General features: G+C 37.4%; 1 protein-coding gene across 2 annotated transcripts in view; it reads right to left on the bottom strand.

Moving 5' to 3' along the window:
- The window catches only part of TMEM117 (transmembrane protein 117), a 404,165-nt gene that overhangs the window by 56,315 nt on the left and 332,949 nt on the right, over positions 1-14,901 (bottom strand). The gene's annotated exons all lie outside the window — the stretch shown is intronic.

The following is a 14,901-nucleotide window of genomic DNA, read 5'->3' as shown; positions in this document are numbered from 1 at the left end:
ACCTCTGATGATTTCACTTCCACCTCCCAACAAGGTTAATAACCTTAGGACAGAGTCTCTGTCTTATATCAACGTTTAAGGAAATTATATTTTAAGAAAATTATCTTATTTCCCTTGAGAATTTTCTTTTCCAAATTTTGTATTACTCCTCATTGTCCTGGAAAATTTCTCCTGAAAATGGCAGCTTCGTGTCCATCTTTCTAAATACAGTTCTGGATAAGTAGGGTTATTCAGTTCAAACTAGAGCTGACTTACCACATCCAATGTTTTAAATTCCATATTTCTTGTAATGCAGCCCAAGTCTCTATAGGTTTTTGTTCTGTTTTGTTTTGGCAGGCACAGCATAGTGTTGGTTTACAGTGAGCCATAAGATATTTTTGTGCTTGTTACTAAACCTCTATTCTGTATGTTTGACTTTTCAGAATCTGTACATTTCTTCCTGAATTATTCACTATTATATTTGTGCTGCTGTTCTAGAGGCATGGTGTTCAAAATATTGTCAACACTGAAACTCTGAGAGATATTTTGTAGGAAACTTCAATAAAGTTGGAGATGTGCTGGTTAGGCAGGCAGTTCCGCTTTCATCCACTACCCTTTTCATGGCCTCTGCTTCCCACTTTGCTGGCCCCCATGGCAGCTCTGTGGAAGCTAGAGTTCTAGAAATACAACTGTGTCTTGAGACATCAAGATATGTTTTATTTCTTATATTAGCTCCCTAAATTTCTTAAGCAACTCATCCTGATTTCAAGTCACTGAACTCAAATAGTCTAAGCAATCTTGAAAAAAAAAGAACAAAGCTAGAGATATCACTGTCCCTGATTTCAAACTACACTATAAAACTATAGTAATCAAAACACTTGGTAATGGCACAAAAACAGACATAAAGGTCAATGAAACAGAATAGAGAGCCTAGAAAAAACCCACATTTTATGGTCTATTACTCTACAATAAAATAGGCAAGAATATGTTACGCAATGGGGAAAAGACAGTGTTTTCAATAAATTGTGTTGGGAAAACTGAACAGAGACGTGCAAAAAGTGAAACTGGACCACTTTCTTATATCATATAGAAAAATAAACTCAAAGTGGATTAAAGACTTAAATGTAAGGCCTGAAACCATAAAACTCCCAGAAAAAAAACATAAGCAGTAAATTCTTTGACAAGTCTTAACAATATTTGTTTATCTGTCTCCTCAGGCAAGAGTAACAAAAGCAAATATAAACAAAAGGGAACACATGAAATTAAAAAGCTTCTGAACAGTAAAGAAAACCATCAACAAGATGAAAAGACAATCTACTGAATGGGAGAAGATGTTTACAAATGACATATCCAACAAGTGGTACCTATCCAAGATATATAAGGAACTCCTACAACCCAAAATCAAAATGAAAGAAAAAACCCAATTGAAAAGATAGGTGGGTCTGAGGAAGACAAATAGATGGCCAACAACGATGGAAAAAGACACTCAACTTCACTATCATCAGGGAAATGCAAAGCAAAACCATAACAAATTTTGACCTCATACCTGTCAGGTGGCTATTCTCAAAAAGACGACAAATAAGTGTTGACAAGGATGTGGTGAAAAAGGAATCCTTGTGCACTGTTGGTGGAAAACAATGTGGAGGTTCCTCAAAAATTTAAAAAGAACTACCATACAATCCCCAAATTCCACTTCTGGGTATTTATCTAGAGAAAAGGAAAACATTCATTCAAAAAGATACCTGCACCCCCACATTCACTGCAGCATTGCTTACTGCAGCCAAAGTGTGAAGCAACCTAAGTGGCCCCAGTAGGTGAGAAGAGTGACATGGCTATTTTGATAGAAATGCACTGAGTTTGTAAACTGCTGGGTAGTGTGGTCATTTTAACAATATTAAAATATGGAACCAACCTAGTTGTTCATCGATAGATGAATGGATAAAGAATATGTAAAATATATTACTCAGCCGTGAAAAAGAATCACTTCATAAGGTATTTAAATGCTGAATCATTATGTTATACAACTGAAACTAACATAACATTGTATGTCTACTATGCTTCATTTTTTTTAATGAGTCACTGAGACAAGATGTCACTGGTACAACCAGTGACTTTTATTTATGTACTCTCCCTTTTCATGACTATTTCTGGTTTTCTCATTACACTGGGTTTTTTAAGGTCCCTGAACTCTCTGGTAATGAGCAAATCTTTCCATTACAGGAAAATTCTAGAATTCTCTAGAAAGAAGTTGAAATGACAGCAAAAATTTAAGGTAAACATTAAACAAATTGGTCCAAATCCCAACCAAAGACACATTTTCATTAAAAATTACAGCATTGATTTTATAACATTTGCTTTGCTTGGCTAGAATTCGCTGCTCTGTCTAGTCTGTGACAACAGTTTTCCAAAAGCAGCTGAATGAATGAACTAACTATAAGAACTAACAGCTCCCTCGTGCAGATGTTTACTTACCAGCAAAATAAAATGCACTGTTTCTTAAAGCTTCAAATCCTAACAGAACTAAGTGTTAATAGTGCTGAAATTCTTGGTAGATTTTATCATCCATGGCAAATAAAGTTAACACAACTCAGTGCACATTTATGGAAACCCTTACTGCCACACACTGGCTAAATGGTGGTGATGCTAAGTAAATACGATGGCTCATGCCTCCAAAGAGTGTTTAGTCTGGTGGGCTATGCACGGTTTGGGAGCTTGCAAAGGAGATCAGCCTTAGCTAATACAACTCTCAAGATGTTCTATAGTGAAAGAATGAAAGGGTTATTAATCACGCTGAGAAAAAGCTCCGGTTTTTGGATCAGCTAGAGATAACACCAAACTGCATTTGGATGACAAGTCTACTATTTAGAAATCACTTAACCGGCTCACTGCTCCACAGAGAAAAACACATTTGTAACCTCACGCGGAAGTGTGGGCCTGGGTCTAGGCATCCAACTCACTGTATGTAATGTTGAGGAGTGCGTTTTCCTTAGTAGGCATTTCATGACAGCTCACTAGCCAGCTCTGAGTGTAGATATGGAATTAAAGTATTGGGGGCTTCTGACCTTGGCAATCATGGGGTTCTTGCTGACTCAAACTTCAGCTACACTGCAAGCAAACTGGTATCTGAAGGGACTGGCTTCAAGTGCAATACACTTGAGTAATTGGCTGCTAAAAAAAACTACAACTCCTACTTCAAATTGCAGTGTAACAATAAGAAGAAATTGTCTTCTTCTATATGGTAGAAGAGAAAATTACCCATTAATGACCACGATGGAATATAAATATAACAGATGCTAAAATACTTAACACACTCATTATCCCAAGGCATTTAGTGATTAACTATGCACATTGTCTTTTGTTATGCAAAAATGCGCGGCCGCTTTATTGAACGTTATAAGGATTCCTAAGCAAGTGAAAATGAGCATGTCTTTCAGTTAACATGCTGTATAACACCAATCCAATTTTCAATGGAAGCATAAACATCTTTCACTTAGTCATCTTAGCAAAAAATATGCATTTGGTTCAAAACCCAACACTACTTTTCCTCTACATAATTCAAGCAAGCTTAATTATTTTTCTTTTATTTATCCTCTTAAACATAATTTTATGTCTGAATTCATTATATATTCACTCAAATTTCAATAACTGCTGAAATGTGAATTATATAGTTGTGATCTCTACAATTTTAAGTATTCACTAAACGTTCCCACTTAATTTTCATGAATTCTTCTTTTCTGAGATGTTGAGGATCTTAGAAGAGAGGATATATATTTTGTTCATTTCTGTTGCCCTAGTACAAAGCCTATAACCAACCAATGTTAGCTACATATTAATATATGTAAATACATATAAAGACATCCTTGGGCTTTCAGTGGACTTATTTGATAGATAAGGTCACATTGGTGACATTCCAGAGATGATCATGAGAGAAACTTGACTCCCAAAGTCTCAGCCCTGCCTAGAGCTTCCCATGTGCCTCCGGCCAGAGGGAAGAGTGGTTCAGTAGACCAGATAGCTTGTGACACTCAGATTTGAGAAGGAAGCAAGATGCACGAAGCGACTGAGTTTTTGAGAAACATCATGCCATTCATTTGGTAGCACCTTAGCAGTGCGGGTTGGAGAGCGGTGCGGCTTCCAAGGGAGGGATCTCATAGGACACCTAGTGTTCTAAAGACAACAAAACCACAAAGGGATTCCCAACAGGAAAGTGATGTGAGCAGAGAGGTTTTATAAAGGAAAATTCACAGAAGATGGAGTCATTGCCCTGCATTTCAACACACTGTTTTACTTACAGCTTTCTGGTGAAACACAGGGTAGCTGCATTCTCTCTTGGACAGTAGAAGATCGCTAACTTGTTTCTCCCCAAAGTACATGCTTCAAGCTACACACCCCCATTTCCTCCATCATTCCTCTATCATTCTCACTGGTCGTCTCAGCCTCACACTTGTTGGCCTTTGGACAGGTTTGTCAGTGTCTCTTCACAGAAAAGGCAGTGTTCACAGCTTCACAGAAAAGGGAAATATCACGAAGGAAACAATGGACAATTTCAATAGACCTAAACAAGAAACAACTGCGTGTTGAACAAACCCTAGCATAAATCAGAGTGTGAATCTCTGATTCCCTGCATCAGAATCACACTTGGGCTCTCTAAGATGCAGATTCCAGAATTCAAACTTGACATTTTATATCAAATTTTCAGTGGGCAGTGTTTACAACTTTGTATTAAACATGCCTATGTACATGTGTGTACACCCGTACATCCACCCCACCTCCTACCACAGGCAGACTTAAACACATAGGTGCCAGGCTATTTTGGGGGCAGATTTAAGTTGGCAAACAATCCTAATAACAAGTGACACTCAAAATAAATATTCATAATATATGCAACAGAAAAATAGGTAGTATCTTTCATGTGCAAAGAGCTGTTATGAGTCAATGAGGCAAGTATTAAGCACACTGATTTGAAAAATTGAGTAGAAGCTATCAACAACCAATTCACAACCCGCACCCCCCAACACACAAATAGCCAATAGACTTAGAAAAAAAAGATCTCCTTCACTACGCGTACACTACCCCTCGTCCTCAACTGCGAAGTATAAAAAGTTCCGAAAATAAGATTTTCTAGCTTCACACAGCAGGAGACCTAATGTGACCTCAGCTTATTTGGTGACAAAACCTGAGGAGAAGGGGGGGTGGTGATAGTCTTTGCACGTCCCACTGACACGTCTCAGTGCAGGGAGGTGGTGTATTTGTTCATTCACATCTGCTCTGCTGCCCGAGCCCCTGAGACAGCTGTATGGTGTACTGTTTTGTATGGTCTTGCTAAAAGTCAAAAAGAAGTCCAAAATTTTAAAGAGTTGTTGAACTAGTCATCATGAACATGGGTAATTAAGAATGTGTATCAAAAGGAAATACTCATTTGTTTATGCCAATGTAGTTGGAACCTAGTACCGTATTTTTTGGACTATAAGACCCACCTTTTTACTGCATTTTTTGCTTCAATTTTTTTTCCTATTTTCCTCCTCTACAACCTAGGTGCACCTATTTTTTGAACCATATGACACACCTAGGTTTTAAAGGAGGAAAATAGAAAAAAAACTTTGAAGCAAAAAATGTGGTAAAAAGGTGTGTCTTATAGTCCAAAAGATATGGTAATTCAAATCCAATATTCTTTATTAGTAAGGTGAATGGTAACCTTCCTATACTTGTCATGGAATGATAAGTAAAACACCGTTTAGAGGGAAATTTGGTCAAGCATATGATAAGTCATTATAATATGAAACACTTCTAACTTGACAAATAATTTTGGGAATTTATCTGGAGAAAATAATGATTGTATCATGCTCATTGCAGCACTCTAAACAGTAACAAAATGAACACAAATGTTTAACAATAAGTAATTTGTTAATACCATCACAGATGAAATTAGAAGACATTCATGAAAATGATCTTCTGAAAGAATATTTCGTGATGTGGAAAATTTTAATGACATCTTATGAAGCAAAAAAGCATGTTACGAAACAATAATAATGTAGTTCGTGATTCTGATTTGGAAAAATATGTATGTGACTATGTGCAATAATTAAAGTCTACAAGTAATGATGGATATACATGGATGGCTGAATTATAACTTTATTTCTTCTTTATTCTGTTATGTGCTTTCCAAATTTTTTGCAAAGAACTTGCAATGCTTTTGGCAATTTAGAAAGTTAATACATTTTTAATGTAATACTCCACACTCAACATAATTCTGCTGAAGTGTTCTGACTGTGATGAAGTAACATGGTGCTATTATTACTTTTATCCTGGACACTTCTATTAACACAGTCCAAGCTGACCTTATAAAAGATGAATAAATTATATATTTTAAGTTTGGTATAACAGGCTTTCATATAGGCACAATCATAATCAATAATAATGATAATAATAGTAACAACACTAAAACATCATAGGAAAAGAAATCTAAAGAAATTATAGGTGGCCAGGGCCATATTGCAAACAACTCTCCAAGGTGCCCTTTGCTCATTTCTCACCTCCATGTCCTTCCATAATTACAGGGATGGTGTAAGGATGTAAAAATGGGCAGGAGGGGGGTCTCAACGTCAAAATAGAAGTTTGAGATAATGTATGTATTTTCCTTTTATTGCCTAAATATCATTGAAATTAGTGACATAATATAAAAATGGGGCAGGGAAAGAAGAAGCATAATGAAGCAGAGAACAGAATGTACCAGAAAATCTCCCATGTATTTAAATAATTCCAGAGCACAGCAGAAACAGAGGCTTTCGACCTATTTATGGTACTAACATAACATGATAACGTTAGCAGGCAAAGAAGGACACATGCATTCGACATACAAATATACAAGCAAAATTAAGTTCAGCGGGTATTGAACAGTAATGCGCTACCACAAAGGATGAGGCAACGAAGGAGAGTTACCCTCATAGTTTATTACATTTATAGTTGAAAGTAGAAAACAATGAAATCACATGTGAACATCTCTGGAGATGTTTAAAGATTGTTTTACTTTATAAAAATGAACCACAAATTCCAGATAAAAACTTAGTAAGCACTTCTCTCAATGTATTAGATATCAACAGTAAAAATGGTATTTAATGGTCCAAAAGGTAAAAAAACAAAGAAACCTAAAACCTCAATAAAGAAATAGGATCAACCCATCAGCTGGTCAATTATAAAGCAATTTTAATGCCCATTCAGTATCTAGCAGAATAAAATAAGCTCAACAACTAATAATGCAAAATTAAAGAGCAATAAGACACTTTTGACCTTTGGACTAGCAAAAATTTTAAAAGATCAATAATAACCCGTATCAGCAAAGACCTGGAAAAACTCAGGTGTGTTAGTTTCCTATTGCTTATGGAACAAATTAGTACCAACTTTGTGCCTTAAAACAACACAAATGTATTATCTTACAGTTCTGGAGGTGGAAATTTCAAAAGACCTCTCAGGTGGCAAAATCAAGGTGTTGGCAGGGCTGCCTTCCTTCTGGAAGCTCTAGAAAAGAATTGCTACTTTACCCTTTTCTGATTATAGATGCCACCTACATTCCGTGGTTTCTTGGCTCTCCTTCAGAGCCAGGAGTGTGAGACAAAGAAGGCTGAGGGCAGCAGAGCACACACACACACACACACACACACACACACACACACGGTGGAGAGGCCCCCATTGGGCGGGTGCGAAGGCCTACACCCTGAAAACGCATTAGGACTTGGGTAGTCAGCAGCAACTTCAGAATTCATGGATTATAAAATGTAGCTGTGGGATGGGGGGAAGGAAAGGAGGATCATAGGAAGAAGCCAGCAGGGAGGCACGGGCTAGATGACAGGCTTAGTATGGCACCCAAAGGAATTTCTATTAGAGGAATATTGGGGGTGAGATTGTTTGTGTTGTTAAATAGATTACTTTGGAGAAATGTTAAAAGGCTAAAAGAAAAGAAAGAGGACTGTGCTCCTACACGTGAAAACTGATGGTGACCTGAACTAAGGCAGAGGTTAAAGGGTCTAAAAGGCAAACAGATTCGAGATATTTAGCAAGAAGAACGTATAAGCTTGATGACTGACTTGAAGAAGAGTGATATAGAGAAATCTTGGGTGTTTCCCAGGTTTTTGGCTTGAGTGACCAAGCGGGTAACGGTCTGAGGGATTCATGGGAGTGGATTTGGACACAATGAGCCAGAGAAGCCCATGAAGTATCAAGGCAGACATAGCCAGTTGGCAACATATTTGGTACAGATTTGGTTTTAATTGCTCAGCATTCACAATGTGCATCACAAGAATGATGTAGTTTTATAGGAGAAATGCAACATTCTGAACAATCCCCCCAAATTCATCAAATACAATACATTTCAAGTAGCATCTGGCAATTTGTCATTTTCTTGGGGTTCTGTTCTGTAAAAACGTGTGAATCAAAGTAACAACAAACATTCGCTTATTCACTTAGAGCAGTGGGTTTTAGAGAAATAACCTTTGGGCTAAATAAAAACTTGAGTCCACAGAACAAATTCCCTAGTGATTCTGATGCCACCAGGTGAGAGGAAGACCCAAGAATCTGCATTTGGAAGTGGCGCACAGCCGACTCTAATGCGGTGACCATGCTCGCGAGAGTTCTCTCTAGAGCCTAGCAATTTCTAGGCACAGCTGCAAGCTTAGTAAACCAGAGGAAACTCCTGGGTATCTCCCCACAGAGAACCCACATTTTTCTAGGACTTTTGGTGATTCTTCTTATGAGGAAAGGGTGTGAATCACCCTCTCACAGGCATCTCTGCTAGCAGATTATGGCTACAATGCATCGTTACTCCGCCTCGAACTTCTTTATATATCATCGAGTTATTACAGTTTTCCTTACGTAAAATGAAGACGCCTGGAATGATTAATCATCATTCAAAGCATACCTCTGAAATTTTTTTTCATATAAATTAATTCATTTTCTTCTATCTAGATTATAAAATTTGATTTGCAAAAGTATCACACTTCAAGTGTCTTTTTAATTAGACTACCATAAAAATTCTGTAGTACTAATCGAAAAAATTGCCATGCTGTAGATGAGAAAATGGATTCCTAGAAATGAAGTGACTGAACCTAGGTCACGCTGCACGAAGAAATACAGTCCTGGCTTCAGTCTGTCCCAGGACTGTTCCCATTACTCACTAAGCTTCCCGCCACCCATAAAGTGCTTTGCTGTGGTTACCGTGTATATTACTTATTTGGATATGTACAACAATACAAGGTACGAAAAATGCATGGGCTTTGGAGTCAGAAAGCCTGATTTTTTCCCTAACTCTCTTTCTGCTAAATCCAGACTCCAGCTGTCTGTCTCAGGAAATCCCCATTATATAATGACACTATCAACTTTGCGTGGGGGCGGGAGTTGAGAAGATCAAATAAAACAAAGTGTGTCTAAGCATTCAGGAGAGTCCCCGGATACAGTGAGTGCTCAGTGAATGCTGCCTTTTATGTTTCCTGCTGCCTCCTGCTCTCCCTCCATCTGTTTTCTTATTAGTCCAGTTGTGTTTCCACTGCCCTTCTTAGTAGCTTCTCGTTTATGCAGAAAGGGTTCCCATTAGTCTCCCGTATTTGGTCCCAATCTCCAGTCTAATTAGACTAGCCTTTGAGCCACTCATTGCACAACATTCCCCACGGCTCTCCTTGCACAGCCAACTCTGGAGAAAATGAACCTTTGACTTTGAAACTACCCGATGGAATAGAGGGTTTCGATTTGAAAGACATAGGTTCTAGACTGGGCCCCACCACTGACTAACTTTATGACCTCGGGCTTTCGTTGTAAATATCAGGTTATGATTATGCAGTCCTAATTATCCCTCCAACTCTAGAATTTGACAATTCTGAGGTATTATTCTGTCTAAGAGTGGTTGTTTTTCATTTTGTACTTTAGGCATGAGTTAAAATGAATGTTCTGATTTCCTGGGGGTTGCTGAATTGACTTCCATGACTTCTCATTGCTGACAATATTTTTAATGTATTTTATTGATTATGCCATTACAGTTGTTCTATCCCCCCTACATATTCCTCCACCCTGCACACCCCCTCCCACTCACATTCCCCCCTTTAGTTTATGACCATGTGTCTCAAATTCTTTAGATTCTATATTTCCCATACTATTCTTGCCCTCCCCCTATTTTCTACCTACCATCTATGCTACTTATTCTCTGTACCTTCTCCCCCTTCTCCTCCTCCCACTCCCCTGTTGCTAACCCTCCATGTGATCTCTATTTCTATGGTTCACTCCTGATCTAGCTGTCCTCTTAGTTTGCTTTTGTTTTAGGTGTGGTTGTTAATAACTGTGAGTTTGCTGTCCTTTCACTGTTCACCTTTTTTTATCTTCTTTTTCTTAGGTAAGTCCCTTTAACATTTCATATAATAAGGGCTTGGTGATGATGAACTCCTTGAACTTGACCTTATCTGAGAAGCACTTTATCTGCCCTTCCATTGTAAATGAAAGCTTTGCTGGATAGAGCAATCTTGGTTGTAGTTTTTTGGATTCCATGACTTGGAATACTCAAATCGACTACATTTTATACCTTGTTCCTTAGCTGTCCTTGTATCTTAAAAACTTAATAGAAGAGCCCATAGAAAAAGCCTGTATTCTTGACACTCCACTAAGAGCAGTTATAAAGTATTGGCTGATCTGTACTGGGAGGAGTATATTTGAAATAAATATCTGTCAATAGGGCTTACATTTAGCATCATTTACAACATTCTGACCTAAAGGACAACCATACTTTGAGTTGAAAACCTGCCCCGGGGGAGCTGGGGGGCTAATGAAATGACCGAATGTGTCAGTCTTCAACACTGCATTCTATATCTTGAATAAGTGTTGCAAAGACAAATGGCAACTTCTACATGACTTCCAGGGCCAACTGCGACACATGCAAAGATGGGGGTGAGGGCTAAGGGGGGACATTGGAGTGATGATCACACACTAATCAGTCCCCAGCACCTAGACATAATCATGCATCTTGTGGAAAAATAAAATTTGAAGGAGTTATATCTTTCTGCCTCATGTGGCTTTGAAAAATTATTGCTCATGTGAAATAGTATCAAATTTACATCTTCCCAGTTTTAAAATCATGTTCTAGTTCTTAAAAAAATAGCTTGGGGATTGGAGTATTTAAATTGGGATAAAACATAAATGTCTCTATTTTCCACTTGCTTAACCAAATCTTATAATTCCTTCAAGCTACATTTTCCCCAAATTATCCGTAAAGACTTGAATGATCTCTTTTGCTCACAATAATCCTCATAAAACTTACCGCCTGTTTCAAAACCGTGATCTGTATCGCTTGCTCACCAGACTATTAGCTTCGTTTTCAAGTGTGTTTGTCACTCCGGTGCCCATGATTGGCTCCTGAAATTCCTTCTGCCTGTTAACCCAATGCATCCAACTCAACTGTTACTTTCTGCTGAAATTTTCCTGCTCTCACGAGTCACCTGCCGAGGCATATTCTCATGGCAACTCCTGCAGACTTCCCACGTGGCTGGACTCTTCCATGCTGCATGGATACGATTTACCATGGTAAGCATGTCTGCTATTTGAAGGGTAATTGCTGGGGTTACTAATAAATATATAGAGGTTCCCCTTCATGATTCTTTTTGAACAATGTCTCTTTCCACTGGACCAGCAGTGATGTCAGATACACAAAATGGTGACAATAAATAAAGCTGAGACTCAACCTCTTAGGCACATAAACACAGGAGGTAATTCTGGGTGTTACTTAAATTATAAGTCCTTATTCTATGTAATCACTTGGGACCTATGCCAGAAGTGCCCATTACTTTGCTTTCGAACAGCAGTGTAAGAAAAATGAATATGTAAAACAATTGTGAAAAGGAGTTTAAAATACTTTGAAGAAGGCTATAGAAGGTATTTCCAAAGCTGAAGAATATGTCAAAATAAAATGGTGGATAGACATTTAAACAACACTTCCTTTCTAAGTAGCATGTAAACAAAACTAGTTAGAATAACTCATTCTGAAAATATATGCCAATTTGTCTAAACAGCATGCTGTTTAATTAAAATAGGTTCACACTCTTGTTCTGCCCATGTTCTAAAGGGACTGATTTTACTCTCAACAGCTATGGCCTCAACAGTAGTGCCCTACTAAAGTCAGGGCAATGGCGTTTTCAAAGAAAGTCTACCAAGAATCATAACATCTATTTTTCAAGTAGTCAACCTACTTCAGAGAACCATGCACAAAACAGAAAACAAACACATTTTAGATGTTATACAATGAAATGTTTGTAGAATGTCATTTTCATAATTATTTTTTCAGTGTTTTAAGAATTACTTTTGGAGAAATATAACTTCTAAGTGCTCTTTGACTAGATCAAGAGTCCTTTTTAACACTTAGTGGAGCAATTTATTCATATTTTTACTTAGATATTTAATATGTATAAAATTATAATTCAGTGGAAATGACCTAATCTACTATTATTGATGGTTCATTCTCCTGCTGTTGATAAATATTTTACATCTTGAAAAATCTCATGTTCTTGGGCTTTTCTGAAATAATGTTATGTTCATTTTCTTTATTTATTCTATCATTCAGCAAATACTTGCAGTAAAACTGCAGTGCATTGAACGTGAACTAGTTGCGGAAATACAAAATTAAAAAAATACCTTTCCTTCACGAAACTCACATGTGACAGGAGACAGGTAGGTACAAAAGTAGTAGGCAGGTGCGTGGAGAAAATGTAAGAAAGACATATGGGAAAATCCTAGTACAAGGATTCACCAGAATATAATCCTTGAAACTTTCTTCTTCTCTTTATAAGCCTCTCCTCTACAAGAATTCTCTCATCACTTTGAAACCTATAAAGCTATAATATTACACATAATATATTTTATATTGTGTATCTGTTTATATACATAAACCTAAGATACACACAACCTACATACAACCTGATGAGAGAAGCCTTCTAGAGCAGAGGTTAAAGAGAAGAAAGATGTGTGTGTGTATGTATATATGTATCTATATGGGTATATATGTATGGAGATATGTAAGTATGTATACGTGTAATATGGAGAAAGAGAGAATTATAGATATAGATACAGACACAGATATAAATACAGATATAAAACCTTTCCTCCTGGGCATTTTGTTCTGCAGATGCCACCTTGATGCCAGACGACATTGATTTAGTTGTGAAATTCAACACTTAAATTTTCTGAATACCAGTGCCCTAGAGTTCAGTTATATAAAACATTTACGAGAGACAAAGAGTAAATGAAAACTTAACAGCAGATATAACGTTCATCAGTCTCCGTGGCCATCAGCACTGCCAAATTTCACCCACCTCCACTCATCCCCACACACTGGAGAATCATACTGGCCCCTCAAATCACCCCCACCTGGCGCTGTCTTTCTGACGACTCACCTCTCCTCCCTTCCTCCCTCCTTGTCTCCCTCTCTCTCCTTTTTCTCTCTCTCCTCCTATCTAGTGAAAAGTACAGAGCATGCTTTATCACACGAAAAGAAACTTCCTCTCTTCTAAAGCCTTCATGTCAGCAACTAGATCCTGGGTCAGTGGGGGAGATGAATTTAAAATGTGGCCAAAATAGAAGTGTTTACCTTCTACCTGAATAATTCTTCTAAATAAATAATTCTTTCTAAAATGTCTCTATTTTTCTCCTCTTATTTGGTCTATTAAATTACTAATTCCTCTATGTGACTACAAAGTCCCGTGGACCAGGTCGGTGACCTTTGATCTCCTCTCCCCTGTCCCCGTGTCCAGCACCTGACATGAAGGACACTAGGAACGAATTTGTACATGTTTTCTCAGCTTAATGGGACAAAATGGACAAAACTGATTATATGACTACGCCTGGCTGGAATTTTTTTCTTGTTCATTGTTCTGCCTTTTCAAATTTTAGCTGCCTACCCTCCTACTGTCAACCTCTCCTTTCATGCTTTCCCTACCACTCTGTCCACTCTGATCTCTCTCTCTTCCTCTTTCAAAAGACACCTGTTCTCTTTGCTGACTCTACCAGACATCACATTTCTAGCTCGTATATCGTAGATAGATCCGCTCTTCAGTCTAGCAGGGGGACATACCTGCAAATTAAATACTTAAACTGAACAGGTACAATCCAATCAAATGCTATAATTATAAATATTAAACAGAATCTGAGATAAAATTTCCTTCAAGGGAAGTGTTCTTCATAATTTACTTCTGATGTTCTGTAGTGATGGATGATTTTTATATAATGCCATGTCATATCTGTTTATGCCTTAGTTCTAGATACTTTACTCAAATTACAGAAAAATGCAATACAATAAACACTTTTCACAATAAATGTAGAAAAATCCTATAGTAAATATTCACAAAAATAGCCATACAAGTATTCATAATCAACACACTAATTTTGTTAAAAGAAATTTTTTTCAGCAGTAAGTAATTCCATATTCTTAGGGCTTCTTTTCTTTTTTTTACCAAACATTAAAATGTCTTTTGATAGTGTAAGTTAAATTTTCCTATCATTAGAAAAGCCTGGAGTCAATTGCTTTTAAACCACTTAAATAATTTTAATGAAGACAAACCTTTTAGTGAAAGTACTCACTCCATTTCCACTACTTTTGCTACTTTCCTACTTTTTTCCCTGAAATATGTGAGTATGGAATGGATTAGATCACAGTTTAGCTGGTTATAGTCTTGCTAGGATATTTGTGTTATATATCTGTATCCGTCTTGAACATATATGCCTTCTGTGGCTGTTTCTTTAAACTCACTCTTTTACTACATGTGTTCGTTCCTCTAATTTCAACATAATGCTCCCAAAGGGGGTCAGAGTTTGCCCGAAACTCAGTGCAGAAAGGCCGCTTCTTTATCCCCATCAAGCAGTTATTACTCAGGGCCTACTGCTGCCCATGTGAGGCTCTGTATA

Source organism: Artibeus jamaicensis, unplaced genomic scaffold (genome assembly GCF_021234435.1).
Source record: "Artibeus jamaicensis isolate MK-2021 breed Jamaican fruit bat unplaced genomic scaffold, CSHL_Jam_final contig_233, whole genome shotgun sequence".
NCBI classification, from domain to species: domain Eukaryota; kingdom Metazoa; phylum Chordata; class Mammalia; order Chiroptera; family Phyllostomidae; genus Artibeus; species Artibeus jamaicensis.
Note: the sequence above shows the minus strand (reverse complement) of the source record. Positions and strands in the feature narration are given on the sequence as shown.